Source organism: Chroicocephalus ridibundus, chromosome 9, assembly GCF_963924245.1.
Source record: "Chroicocephalus ridibundus chromosome 9, bChrRid1.1, whole genome shotgun sequence".
Lineage (NCBI taxonomy): Eukaryota > Metazoa > Chordata > Aves > Charadriiformes > Laridae > Chroicocephalus > Chroicocephalus ridibundus.
Window position 1 is genome coordinate 22,354,511 of NC_086292.1, and position 14,730 is coordinate 22,369,240.

The window sequence follows — 14,730 nt, forward strand, 5'->3', positions numbered from 1 at the left end:
TTGGATCAAGTGGTAGGGAGCCTTTTGAGTGAAAGCGATCTGCTCCTCTCTAATGGCTGTATCGTATGTCAGAGATTTCTCCTGGTTGGAAAGGGATATAAAAACTGGGATGTTAGAAACCATAATACTGTGTTAATTGGATTGCATTAAAGCACGTTAATCAAACTGAAAGGGAATGCTAACGGGATTTCCATGTCTGCTAAAGAAGCACTTGCAGCCTTCTCCGAAGATGAGGACCTGTTCTGTGGCGCTTTGGGGACACGGGAGTCAAAACCACTGTTTCCTTGCAAGGAGCTGCAGGGTGCCAGTGCGACTTCGTGGCTATGCGAATTCCTGATGAAAGGCAGGATCAGGCCCCGCGATCCCACCCCTTCCAGCGCGTTGGACCTGCGGTCTCCAGGCACCGGAGTTCAAACCTGCCCAGCAGCTGAGGGTTCAGGTTGGCCAGGCTGCTTAAACACGTGAGTTGCAGCAAGATTTTCATGTAAAGAAAAACTGGAGCCAGTCCGTCGGCTTTCCCAGTTTTAGAAGCTGTTTCTCCTGAGCCTCTCCTGGCACGGATGGCTTTTTCCTCTCTTCTCAGGGAAGTTCACCAGAAGAAAGAGCAAAGCCAAGCCTGTGAGTGCACGGGCATCCTCACAAACGCACCAGCGTTGCAGGTTTATGAAACAACACTGGTAGGTTTTAAGTGCACCTTTAGGCAGAGATAAAGATGTTAAGAGCCCTGTGGGGTTTTGTATATTTTTCCAAGAACTACCTATAAAGGACCACGGATGAGATGATAAAGATACTCCTTTGCCTGTTAGGCTTCTTTTTGTACATCTCTGTCTTCTGGGAAGCCTGTTGGCCACACGGCTGTCACCAGCCATTCAAACACAGCAGTTCTGGGTTTCTGGGTTGGTGTTTTTTGGGGTTTTTTTGCAATAAACTATTTGCCATTTCAGTGGCAGATTCTCATTGTGCAAAAGGAGAAACAGGCAAAGCAAGTGTTAAACTACTTAAGGCTTGGCTTGTGTCATCTGTAGGGACCTGGCCCTGGTGTGCTCCGGGGCCTCCTGCTCCCACCCAGCGCACGGAGCGCATCCCTGGGAGCCGCAGCAAAGGGAAGGGGCTGCAGCCCGATTTTCCCCACTACAGCCACCCCGCAAGTAAACCTGCATTAATCATCCACGCCAATGAACCAGTCTGAAATCGAAAGCGGTTGTTAAATTCCTGATCGTAATTGCGATTTGCATTGCCAGGCAGCACCTCGGGTTTAAATAATCGATGTTTCATTTTTTTGTTGTTGTTCCATTTGCACGTGCTGGTTGTCTCCCTGAGGGGAGGTTTGGTCTGATTGTTTGGTACCTTTCACTAACCCGGGTCACCTCACGTTACCTTTACAGCTAATTGCTAGATTTTATTTGTGATTCGCAATTTTCCTTGAGTCGTAGCTGGGTTGAAAGAGGCACTCTAGAAAGTCGCTTTATAGAATTTGGTGCGAATTGACTAAAGTAACTCAAAGGTGGAGGATATATAGGAAAAATAGCAAGTTGTTTGAAAGGTGTTTCTTGCACTTAAGACCGTCAAAGGAAATATTACCCATAGTTACAGTCAAACCTGGCAATATCTGGTCATCCCATCCTTCAAGATGAGCAAGCAATTTCCGCCTTCTCACATCTTATTTTTATTTATAAACTGACAGAAGAGCAAAAACTGTCGTCTTCTGTCTCTTCTTGTTCTGCTTCTCGGTCATTAGTGGACCTACGTGAGTAAGCAACTGAAGAAACTACCATCATTTCTCAGCAGAGGGTTCCTGGGCTATCCTCATTCTGCCCCATCCAGCAGACCTGGCGGCTGCAGGAACTGAAGGGTCATAGAACCATAGAACGTGTTGGGTTGGAAGGGACCTCTAAAGGCCATCTAGTCCAACGCCCCTGCAGTCAGCAGGGACATCTTCAACTAGATCAGGTTGCTCAGAGCCTCATCCAGCCTGGCCTTGAATGTCTCCAGGGATGGGGCCTCCACCACCTCTCTGGGCAACCTCTTCCAGTGTCTCACCACCCTCATTGGAAAGAACTTCTTCCTAATGTCTCATCTAAACCCACCCTGCTCTAGTTTAAAACCATTGCCCCTCGTCCTATCGCTACATGCCCTTGCCAACAGCCCCTCCCCAGCTTTCCTGTAGGCCCCCTTCAGGGACTGGAAGGGGCTCGAAGGTCTCCCCGGAGCCTTCTCTTCTCCAGGCTGAACCCCCCCAACTCTCTCAGCCTGTCCTCACAGCAGAGGGGCTCCAGCCCTCAGATCACCTTCATGGCCTCCTCTGGCCCCGCTCCAACAGGTCCGTGTCCTTCTTGTGCTCCAGAGCTGGACACAGTACTCCAGGTCACAGCAGCATCCTTTGACCTTTAAAGGTCCCTTGCAACGCAACACATTCTATGATTCTATGATGGCTCCCATCACCCAAAGCTCTGGCCCTGCGCTGCTCGAGGGGTGCAGAGCAGACAAGGTGCACCCCGATGGGGGGTGGCATAAGGAGATGGGAGCCCACATCCCTCTGTCCAGCCCTCCTCCTTCTGCCCCTTCACACTTCTTGTGCAGTTCATCAATATAAAAGTGCATTGCTGTCTTTACGAGATGTTTTAATGCATTTCTGAGGAAAGGATGTCCCCTGAATGCTGTTGACAGTGTTAAAATAGCAAGAAAGCAGTATGCTTATCAAGGAAGTATCAAAGCTAGGGTAAGTCAACAATGCAGTGTTGATGGTAATTCATCAAATTAGTGAAATCACTATGTAAGGATTGATTAATTTGGGTACTAATTTGAAGTCTAAGAGGGTGACTCTCCATTTGGTGCAGGTCTTCTGGGATTTCCAGTAAGTCAATCAAATCTATAATTGCAAGCTGGCTAAATCAGACAGAAAACAAATTATTGTCTGACCCTTCGGCCACTATGGCAGAGCCGGCTGCATACGTGTGGCATGGGAGGGCTGGGAAGGGCTTTCGGATGCCTTTTGGCTTGTCACACGGTGTTTAGCAGGATGAAAAGGCGTCGGGGCTCGGGAGCGGAGGGTCGCTGAGCTGTGGAGGCGATCTGAAGCTGTGGTCTCTCCCTTGTCTGCTGGCAGCGTGGTTGCGGATGGCTTGTCAGCATGTTCCCGGGGATCGCGAATGTGTTTGGGTTAATGAGAGGGAACTAAAAGGCCTGCTGCATTTTTTGACAGCTTTGCATGGTGCACAGTGCTGGATGCAAACTCTTCTCCTGTTGCTGAAGGAAGAAAGTGGATATAAAATGGGACTATAGATTTCCCAAGGCAGGATAAGCCCGGAGTACCTGAAGGGGTCGCGCTGGGGGCCAGCCTGGGCAGACCTGCCTTTCCCACCCTGGTTGCCGTACAAGAGGCGATCTGTCCATATGCTCACCTCAATCCAGGGGGAGTGAGATTTATTCACTGCACGAGGTCTTGGGGACAGAATAAATGAGGCACGGGGCACTCTGTGCTGTCAGAAATCACGTGGGTACCCAAAGTATAAAGGCAAAAGAGTAGCTAGAGCTGGCAAAAAGGAAAGGTGAAGGGAGAAAAAAAAACCAAGAGGTATAGAAAGAGCAGAGTAATTTGTCCTCTTCTTGCTGACTTGGACTGTGTGCTTTCAGGATGTGGCGAGAGGTTGCAGAGGGTGTTGTATCTCGATCGACCTCTCCAAAGAAACCAGTGTGTGAAGGGATTTTCTGGGAGCTGGCAATGTGGGTGGAGAGACCCGAATAGAAGTGCTCCTCTTTGCAAACGGAGATGGAAGCTGGGTTTGGGAAGCCGGCCCCATTGACGGCACCTCACCTTGGTGTGCCGAGCCGTGGGCGCTGGCTGGGGCTGGTTTTCGGATGAGCCCAGACGGCACGGGCTGTCCGCCCCAGGGGGGCCCATCTCACCGAGATGGCCGCTGCCAGGAAAACCTCCACGTGAAAAGCTGAGAATCCCTTCCTCTAATGGCTTTTTACCCAGCAAAATGTTTTGTTGCCTTATTTATGACTTCTTCCATAACACAGGAGCATGGGATGAAAAAGGCTGAAGGCTTCCTTTTATTTTTTGTCTGCAAACTCCCTCTCGCTGCCACGGATTTGCAAGTTCTTTAGCGGGATGAAAGTTGAGGCTGAGGCTGGCCTTCCCCTGAGTTGTTTCATTATGCTGTTGACATGAACACTAAATCCTGCTTTCCTTTGCTCCGTGCTGAAGGTCACTGCTGCAGTATGATCGTAATGAGCCTCATAAGCCAGTGTCTGCTCAGCAGGGCTCACCGCGGATTGCCCAAAAAAGCCCCAACCATTTATTCTTTAACCTTATCAGTCTACAGATGCCGAAGGCATCGTGTGATCTTCGAGTCTTGTAGCTCATCGATGTCGGATGATGCTTTGATCTTGGGGTGGTAACAGGAGGAAGAAGGCAGTGGAATAAAGGCAGGCAGCGTTTCACCTATGAAATGCGAGACGCGGGATCTGAGTGACCGTCCTGAAAGCCGTGCACTTTGTGCCGTGTGTCCCGTGCAACAGCAGCTGCATCGTCCCGGCAGGGAGAGGTGGGTGCCCGAGCACGCCCCGACTTTTGCATACTGCAGGAGCAAAGCTGCCGAGCGTCTGTGAGAGGTGTGTGGAGGAGTTCTCCAGCACAGGGGGCCGTGCCAACCCTCTTCAGTAGGACAAAGTTCCCCAAACAGAGGGACAAGTTGGAAACGAGCCATTTAAATAAATGGACCTGCAGCTTCTCCACCCTGTATGTGATCATGGGTTTCAAATTAACACCTGCACATTTAGAACTCATTAAAATAATAATTTCATGCTCCGCTGGCTACCTTTGCTGTTACAAACGCGGGGGGATAGCCTGGGAATACCCAAACAATATTCCTGTACGGGGTTTGTCATTGCATAGATCGACATCAAGAAGCAGCCGTTTGTAAAAATGGTCATTACGTTGCCATTGAGATTGTGTAAAAATACAAAGAGGGGAGAGAGAAATCACCCGGAATTTGGAATAAAGCAGCTGACAGAAAATGTTTATCAGAGCCTTTAATGTATTCTATACAAGATACATAGATCAGAATATCGATACAGATATATATCTGGCTTTGGGTCAGAACATGTACCTTGGGGAAGTGAAAACTGCTTGTGGGCTGTGCCATACCCGATGGTGTGTCCCCATGCGCACCGTCACCTGCGCCATGGGAGGAGGTCCCTAATGGAGGATCAGGTGTCTCCGTGGATGGTGGCAGGAACATTGGCTTTACATGCATTTTATTGCTCATGTCGTGGCTGCACCATGCCCTAAGTGTGCAAATAAAATGGACTCGCTAGGCTCAGCAGCTCTGGGCATTCATCTTTCCAGACACGGCTCCTCTTCCTCTTTTCGTGTTGCTTGGTGTCCACCCCTTGCTTGCGGAATGAGGCTGAGCTGCAGAAACATGGACATCTTCCCTCTCATGCTTGCTAGCTTTCGCAGGTGTCAGAGAGACCTGGACAGGCTGGAGAGTTGGGTGGAGAGGAACGTTATGAAATTCAAGAAGGGCAAGTGTAGGGTGCTGCACCTGGGGAGGAATAACCCCTGCACCAGGACAGGTTGGGGGTGACCTGCTGGAGAGCAGCTCTGTGGAAAGAGACCTGGGAGTCCTGGGGGACAACAGGATGCCCATGGGGCAGCAATGTGCCCTTGTGGCCAAGAAGGCCGATGGCATCCTGGGGTGCATCAAGAAGAGTGTGGCCAGCAGGTGGAGGGAGGTCATCCTCCCCCTCTCCTCTGCCCTGGGGAGGCCACATCTGGAGTGCTGTGTCCAGTGCTGGGCTCCCCGGTTCCAGAAGGACAGGGAACTGCTGGAGAGGGGACAGCAATGGGCTACCAAGATGCTGAGGGGACTGGAACACCTCTCTCATGGAGAAAGGCTGAGGGATTTGGGTCTCTTCAGTCTGGAAAAAAGACAACTGAGGGGGGACCTTATCAACGCTTATAAATACTGAAAGGGTGGGTGTCAGGAGGATGGGGCCAGGCTCTTCTCAGTGGTGTCTGGTGACAGGACAAGGGGTAACGGGCACAAACGTGACCATGGGAAGTTCCACCTCAACATGAGGAGGAACTTCTTTCCTGTGAGGGTGGCAGAGCCCTGGCACAGGCTGCCAAGAGAGGTGGTGGAGTCTCCGTCTCTGGAGACATTCCAAACCCGCCTGGAGGCGTTCCTGTGCCACCTGCTGTGGGTGACCCTGCTCTGGCAGGGGGTGGGACTGGATCATCTCCAGAGGTCCCTTCCAACCCTACCAGTCTGTGATTCCGTCACAGTTTCTGCCTCCGAGTTCACTTTTGCAGCGCTTCTGTTAAACACGATTACTCCTGAGTTGATCTCAGGTCAGCAGGAGGGAGTTCATCTCCTCGACCTGTCAGATGTCTAAAAGTTACTTGGAATTCAAAGCCTACATGAGCTAGGCTTCCCCTGCAGAGAGTGGTGGAGGAATGTAGTTGTCAAAGGCTAATTCCTTTCTCCTTCCCCTAGGAGCGAACCTGGGAGACTGCCCTGCACTTGAGCTGCTAACGGGGATGTGCTGGGGTGGGAGGGAGGAATCCTGCCCTCTGGTCTGGGGAAGAAGCTCCTGAAAGCTCCTACTGTGCACGATGGTCACTGGGGATGCTCTCATGCTCCGCTCTTCAGCAGGGCGACGGTCGAGCTGGCTTTTACACGCTGTGCTTGCAAAGCCCTGTTCTGCGTAACCCCAGAAGAGTTAATTCACTGCCGCTTAGCGAACTGCAGGAGGGTGAGTTGCGGGAGGTGTCATTAGAGTGTGGGGATTTTCCTTTGGATTTGTGAGCCAAGGCGAGGATCAGGGGACCTTGATGGGGCGGTATTTAGGGCTGTATTTGCTGCTCGGCATAGTGAAAAAGAGCTTGCTATCAGAGACGAGGGAATGCACTCATCTGTGATACAGACAGTGTATGACAGCTGATTCAGCCCGGACTGGGCAGCCGAGCATGCAGAGCGCAATGGGCTTGTATATCTTGCTCTGATCGCTGGTAAAAATATTCCTGGGTAAGTGCCGCTTGCTGACGGTGCAGACACCCTGCAGGGGAGGGAGGCAGCTGCGGGGCCGGTGCTGTGCAAAACCCAATTACTGGGACGTGTTTTCCAGCAGGAGGGTCTTTCCAAGGCACGTGAGCAAAGAAATCCGCAAACTGAAAATGCTGCCAAATGCCCAGTTTTTGCTTTATTTTAAAACTGCATTTGCCTTACCAGACCTGTGATTGTTCCCGTCTGCTCTTGGCCCAGGCAGGCTCTGCCATGCCTTCGCCACCCCTGACATGCTAAGAAACGCCTTAAAAATGTCAAAAGGGCAGAAGATCCTCCTCCTTCTCCTCCTTGGGCCATCCGTCGGGGTCCTGGTGAGCAGCACGCCTGCCCACGGGCATCATTCAGTGCTGTACGCTCAAGGGCATACGAGGAGCCTGCAGGGGAGGTGGTGCTGCTCCTCAGCGTCGTGGCAGCTTGCTGTGATGGGCTGGCTTTGCTTAGAGCTCGCTTCTCTTGGCGGTGTTTTTTGGTTTTTTTTTTTATGATGTTGTTAATTTCTGCCATGACTTTGTACTGCAGAGCAGCACACGAGTCCGCATGTTGCGATCCGTTTAGCAGCTGGGTGTTTCCCCTTTCTTTTACTTTGCATCTACCACTTTTAATTGTCACCTGGGCAAAGTAAAAGGAAATTTGACGTTAAGTTAATAAACGCTGGAGCACGTTGGTTCTGCAGCAATGCCTTACGGTACCTAGGATGCCTCCTGGATGGGAAGGTGGCCACCAGCAGCTCCCTCCTGTTGGCTCCATGAGCTCTTTTAGCCCCCGTGGCGTAATAGCAAGGCTTTTGGTTCCTGCCAAGAGAGAAATGTTAAGGCAGGCGGAGGTGTAAAATCAGCTGAGTTTTTGCAGGCGTCCACTTGGAATAAAGGGACTGCTCCTAGCGTTTGGGCTTTGGAAGAAGAATGGGCTGACACAGAGCAGCAGGCAGTTTTCTGGCCGCATGCTGCTTAATAACACATTCGATATTGATTAACCGTAGTTTTTAAGCCCATTTGGACAATTCAGCCACTTGACTGAGGGGTTGAAACACAGTGGAAGAAATGCTAATAAATGTAGTTCCCCGTTTGATCATGAGTTTAAATTTTAAAATCCTTCGCGTATGAATCAAGTTATCGTATTCCCAGGGAGACGCCAGTTTGATTTATGACCTTTTGATGTCCCAAATACAATTAGCACTCCATCAGTATGCAGATACTATCACGGGGTCCGGTGACTTGAATGACTTCCAGTTACCCCTGTATCGGGAAGAGGTGTCACAGCTAATGAAATTCTCTCCAAAAAGTATTGATTCATTAGACAACACAATCCTTTGACTGTCCTTTGCCCGGCGAACTGTCAGGAAAAATGCATCTCGGGACGTCAAAACATTCGTCCTATTTCTCATCACAGTCCTTTCTTCTCTCCGATGCCCGCCGGGAGCACACACACGGCGTACGCTGCTCGTACTGACGCACCGGGGGCTTTGGGGCATCCCAAAAGCGTGAGCCCAGCCCTTGGTCTGCCTGCCTGGGTGGGTGCAGTCTCCCGAGCTAATAAGGAACCCGCGGGGCCAAATCCGGGCTGAAAGGCAGCAAGCGCATCTTGGAGGGCGTGGGGGAAAAGGAGGCGGGCTCAGTGATTTGCAGGAAAACTGGTGGCTCCTGGGTTTAACTTGACACCGGTGAGGTTCTTAACGGATTAGTGACAGCCAGAACCCCATGCAAAGGTTTAAAAAAAAACCTCTTACTGCCAGCACCCTAACTTTATGTTAAATAAACCTCTTCCCTGTGTCCCTGCAGTACTTTAAGACGCTATTAATGCTCTTTTTAACACGCGAAGGAGATGGAGAACGCAGAGCCAGAGGGCTTGGCCAGCGCCGCCAGGAGCAGAACTTGGGGTTTTCTGGTTTCCTTTCTTCGCGGATGCGCTTTGGGCTGTTTTCCTTTCATTTAATTACCTCGATGATAGCTGCAGTGTTTCCAGATGCTTTTTTTTAATTCATTTCCTCTCACGAACAACCGCTGGAATGGCAGGAAATGTTAAAGGGCAGCAGAGAAGCGGGGTGATGCACGTGTGAAGGCAGGCTCGCCGTCTGCTTGTGCCGGCATGCGTAGCACGGAAGTCTTTACTCGCCCGGTATCCGGAGCAAATGAAATTTGATGAGCTTTCTGCCTTTTCCGAGGGGGAGCTAGGCAGTTGGGTTTTTGCCCTCTTCACACTGCCGGCTCTGTGCACCAATTAATCCGTGCTAAAAGGACTTACAATGAGCTTGTTATTCTGTGGGTTTGTGAAGTGGCGGCTCGCCAGATTCGAGCTCGTTTCGGATGTTTAATAGATAGAAAGTTGATCATTTGGCAGCTGAACCGACACCCTGGAGACTCTTCCGAGGCTGTGAAATACTCTGGGATCCAGCAGTTTGGGAAAAGCCAGGTATTTATGAGGTACGATAACTTTTAGCCCAACTGAAAACAAACACGTGGATACCTGCCTTAGCTGCAGATTATTTGAACTCCGATGTGGCTTCCCCTCTGCCAAAGCGGTGCCGTCCTGTTTCATCTCCCCATCAATATAGAGAGCGATAAGCAAACAGAAAGATAATCACTGGTAGATTAGTTGTTGCTGTGGAAGATTATACTTCAAAGTTATGCAAATTCTGCTCCCTTCATTGAATCCAGGGTGTGTGTGGAACTAAATTTTCTTGGTTTGTTGGCCGTGGTTGTAATAAATAAAGCCAAGCTGAAAAATATATCTGGAGCCTATAAATATGGATTTGTTTGAGGCAAGATGCTTCTCGGGCAAACTTAGAAGCATCCTTGCCAGCAATTTATGAGGGCAGGCTGTGTGGGATCCCGGGAGAATGTTTTGCCATCAACATCTGCTGAGACCTTAAAGGACAACACGAAAGCTTGGCAAAGGGCAGCAGTAACCTAGGTCAGGAGGAGATTTTTTTTTTTTTTTTTTTTTGGTTTTGCATCTTTGGGACACCTCTTTTTTAATCAAATTAGGAAAACAATGAAAGCATTCATAGTACCACCGTTTACAGACGGGGGTTAGAGATTTTGGGCACCTCAATACAAGAGAGATAATGAGGTGCTGGAGCGAGTGCAGAGGAGGGCAACGAAGCTGGTGAAGGTCCTGGAGAATAAATCCTACAAGGAGCGATTGAAGGAGCTGGGACTGTTGAGTTTGAGGAAGAGGAGGCTGAGGGGAGACCTCATCACTCTCTACAACTACTTGAAAGGACACTGTAGAGAGGTTGGTGCTGGTCTCTTCTCACAGGTGATAGAACAAGAGGGAATGGCTTTGAGCTGCCACAGGGTAGGTTTAGAGCGGACATTAGGAAAAAATTCTTCACAGAAGGAGTGGTCATACACTGGAATAGGCTGCCCGGGGAGGTGGTGGAGTCACCACCCTCGAATGTGTTTAAGAATCATTTAGACCTGCTGTTGGGGGATATGCTGTCGGGGAGAACTTTGTAGAGTGGGGTTGATGGTTGGACTCGATCCCAAGGGTCTTTTCCAACCTGAATGATTCTGTGATTCTATGATTGTGGACTCGCAACGTGTAGAGACAGCACGAAAGCAGGCTGGCTGCACATGCTTTCTGCGTAAAGCTTAAGGAGGGGTTGTTCAGGGAAGGAATACAGGCAACGCTGCACGCAAGTTTGCAGACTGCAGGGTCTCTTGGTAATGGCAGACGCTGTGCAAAATGGTCTGTTACAGTGTCCTGAATGTTGTGCCAGAAAATCAGCAAGACAGCTGCAAATGTAATGAAATTCTGTAGTTGAAAGCAGCAGAGGGAGAGTAGGTTGTGCTGGGCATCGTTTTTTTTTCCTCCGGCTTTTTATTTTTTGGGTCTTCTGGACTTCCTTGTGCTTTGCTGACTGGTGGATCTAGGTAGTTTGAGGATGGGCTAAGGCAGGCATTCGCGAACTTGGCAGGTGGAGGTGCTTCTGGGTCATCCGTCTTTGCAGAGCCCACAGAGAACGGGTGGAATTCCTGAAAATCTAGTGGTTTTTGACAGATTGCTGCCTCCTCCTGCATCCTTTCACAGGCCCTTGGAGGACGTGAGCCCTGCTCCTCCTTCTTCAGCTTGCCTCTGTGTCTTGGGGTGACCTTAGATGGTGATGCCAAAAAAGCCCAAAAGAAGTGTTAAAAGGGGTTTAGTTTGACAGGAAGGCTCACAACTGGGGTTTTTTTTCCTTTGCCATCTGTTGCAGAGGGAAAAAAAGGTTGAGGAGTTTGAGGTTTCCTCACTCAAAAACCATTTGATCCCATGGTGCTGTTGGGGAAGCTGAACCCACTTGCAGTTGTCCATGGGTAAACGAGGGGCAAAGCTGCGTCCTGGTGTTTCACAGCCAGATCAAGCCCCAGGTTGAGTGTTGGACCCCGGGGGTGCTCTGCTGTCCCCCACCACGGTGGAGCCCTTTTCAGCGGCCCCGTATCTGCCACAGCAGCATGTGGAGACCTGCCCAGGTCCGGCCATCGTCCTGCTGCAGCACGGGGTGGTGGCAAGGCACGTACCACCGTGGGCTCTTCTCTGGCAGCAGATGGGCACCTGGGGGCATAGATGCTCATGTCACACTTAAATGCTCAAATTAGCCTCCCGGCAGGGCTCGAGGAGGTCCAGATGCCCTGCAGAATTAACTAGGGGCCAGGCCTGGGCTTTGGGGTTTTTTTTTCTCCAGCCTCGGCATGCATTACCTGTTGGAAATGCCTGCCATGTGCAGCTCGGTCCCCTCTCCTGCCTGGACGGCCTATTTTGGGATGGCCTATTTTTCAGGATTGCGGCACAGGTGATGTGCCTGGGAAGAGCGGCGTGGCATCGCTAACGATTGCCGCGGCGCTGCTGAGAAGATGACACCTCGCTCTGAAGTTCCTCTGAAGTGAAGGGTTTAAATGAGTCGCTGCCTCTGTGATTTATTGGGAAGTTTAGGTTGTCGTGCTGGTTCTCGGCAGCTGACAGGGTGAAGGGGGGGGGGGAACCCACCCCAACAACAAAACCCTGAGAGGAAAGAGGGCTGGATGGCACGTTATATCCATTGCAGCCTTAGGTATAGGATGGGAGGATCAGTATACTAGTCTAGATAAAAATACGATGATGTTAGCACTGTGGTTATGCTGGCTTTCAAAAATGCTGATGATTAAATAATTATTATTCTTCTCCTGCAAGCATTCTGCCTATCGAGTGAGATACAGCAGCAAAGCGTTTGATTAGTACCTTCAGTGCTCAGCTCAGTTAAATCACCTGTTTGAGGGCTGTTCCTAAAAACACTTATAAATGGAAAGTTACGTCTTATTAAAAATGATCCGAGGCCTGTTATTTAGCTGTGATTGGAGTGTTTGTGTGCAGAACAGAGCACGCTTTGTTTATTGAGGCTTTTATTTCCCTGCGAACGCTCCACAACTGTATTAACGTACCCCGTCCCACACCCTGCCCTGTTGAAGACCGGCGTGCGTTTACTCAAATACTCTGTTTACTGCAGAGATCTTGGTGGTTTGTTAAAAGCAGAAACAAAGATGTTCCCAGTCGCTGTCCCCTAAGCTGTCTCAGGCTAAGAGTGAAGCTTGCAAATGACGTGCTGGAATTAAATCCCAATTCTGTTAATAAGGAGAAAGCAATTGCAAAGTTGCACGCGTGTCTGTGCTGAGGCACCGGGGACGTTGCGTGGCACAGGGCAGAGGCTTCAGAGAGCCGTGGTGTGTGCAGAGCTGCTCCTGTTAGTGCTTGCAAGAAAGTTTGTCCCGTTGCTTTATGCTGAGATAACATGGAAAACTTGAAATAAAATAGAAAAACAGCAGCTGTCCTGGTACTGCCTTAACGTGGTAGTGAAGAGAGTATCCCCAAAGTGCGGGGGCGGCAACAAACTGCATCAGGAGAAATCTTAGAAGAGGGAATATTTGGAAACCCGTGCTTGGCGCAAGTCGGGCCCGGCCACCCTCTCGCTGTGACGGGTGGTGGCTGATGAGGACGAGGGGCCGTCTCCCTCCCTCCCTCCCTGAAATCCAGCGTTGCGCCTCTCAGATGACTCCATCAATGTGGCTCGAGCTGTTTTGGCTGCAAGTCCAAAGCCTGGAGGGTGTGTGTTTCCCAGAGTAATTCAGAGAACCCATAATGTATAACGTTCACCACAACTGGTCTCCAGTTGTGAATTTTTAATTATGCCAGATCATTTTCAGTAAATGGGACTTCAGGCTCAATTAGGGCTGTCAGATCCAATTTTTCACTCACCTACTATTGAGCTCGTCCCGTGTTGTTCGCAGTAATTGCCAGATCCACAGGAAAGATGAGACTTGCAAAAGATGAATGTCTGCGGCATTTCCCATTCAGAGAGCCTCCTTCGGCGGAGCGATAGGCGTGGGGGGAAAGTAAGGTGCTCAGAGAAACGTTTTTACTGTTGAGAAATATTTTGCCCGAAGTAGCAAGAATACAAAGTCTGGTCTTTGTGTACAACAAGGCAGCTCAGTACGCTAAGTCTAAGAACTCGCATCTTAAGAAAATCACATTATTTCCTCCGGTTCTGAAGGCGGCTTTGTGAGGCACTGCCCTGTTGCACGGTCTCGGCATGGGACGCTGTTGGCTGTCCCTGAGACGTGACGGCCTGGTTGGAAGTCTGCTTGACTGGCAAACTGGCAGGAGCCTGCACCGGCCCCAAGGGGAGCAGTGGGGGCTGGCCGGCACCAAGCGGAGCCCCACTGCTCCAGTAACCCACCTTCGCTGAAAGTGTGCTTGCCCTGTGCCTTTCCATCTCTTCAGCTTGCTCTAAAGGTTGTCCCTCTGAAGGAGAGACAAGGAGGATGCCCAGAATGCAAAAAAAAAAGTCGCCTTTTGCTCTGTAGTGTCATGCAAAATTTGGTTTTGAAAATGAACAGGCATCTCTGTATGCGCCGACCTGGCTGATGACCTGGAGGGGCAGCTTGCCTTCGCCTTTGGCTCCTGGGCTGCCGCAGAGCCACGGATGCCCTGAGCATCTTCTGAAACAAGCCCTGAGCCTGCGGCGTGGTTTATCACCTCGTGGAGGTGGGTTGTATCCAGACCCCCCTGGCTGGCTGTGGGGTGCGTGGAGAGGTTTGTCTGGGACAGAAAACAGCACGCAATAGCAGACTGTCTTGGGTCAGCCAGCTTTGCTCCAGGGTGCTTGGCTGTTTGTGACCGAACTGCACCCAGGCTCTTTGCCACACTCCTTAGGTTCCTCTCTCTTGGATAACGTGAGCCTCCTGGCCAGATTTGCCAAAGAAGTGTTTGAAGCCAAGTCCCTAACAGATGCTAAATGGTGTGGTGATGTCCTCTGCATCCCTCAGCCAGCAGCAGCGAGGAGCCCGGCTGTTCTTCCGCTTGGAAGAACAGAAAGGCTGCGAATGCGTGTGTGCCCGGGCACTCGTGGTGGCTGGCTGCCCTCGCTGGGCCTGGGAGGTTTAGGGGGGGTTGTGTTTATTTTTTCGTATTTTTTACTTAATTCCCAGAACAGAACAAAACCCAAGGAATGGCAGGGAAGGGGATAAAATGAGCTGAAACCCGTCTCTGAGTTTGCAAAGTGCCTGTCCTTGTCTGCTCCCTGAAGGATCTGGTACGTGGAAGGAAGGGGGTGGTGGGGTTTTAAACAGAAAAGCCTTTTCCCGAGGATGCTTTCCCTGACCATCCGCTTTGCCCGGGTGGCTGCCGGGGCAGAAACCTG

The 14,730-nt window shown here is 50.5% G+C and overlaps 1 protein-coding gene across 1 annotated transcript in view; it reads left to right on the top strand.

Moving 5' to 3' along the window:
• Positions 1 to 14,730, top strand: part of HS6ST2 (heparan sulfate 6-O-sulfotransferase 2) — a 146,845-nt gene that overhangs the window by 101,677 nt on the left and 30,438 nt on the right. The gene's annotated exons all lie outside the window — the stretch shown is intronic.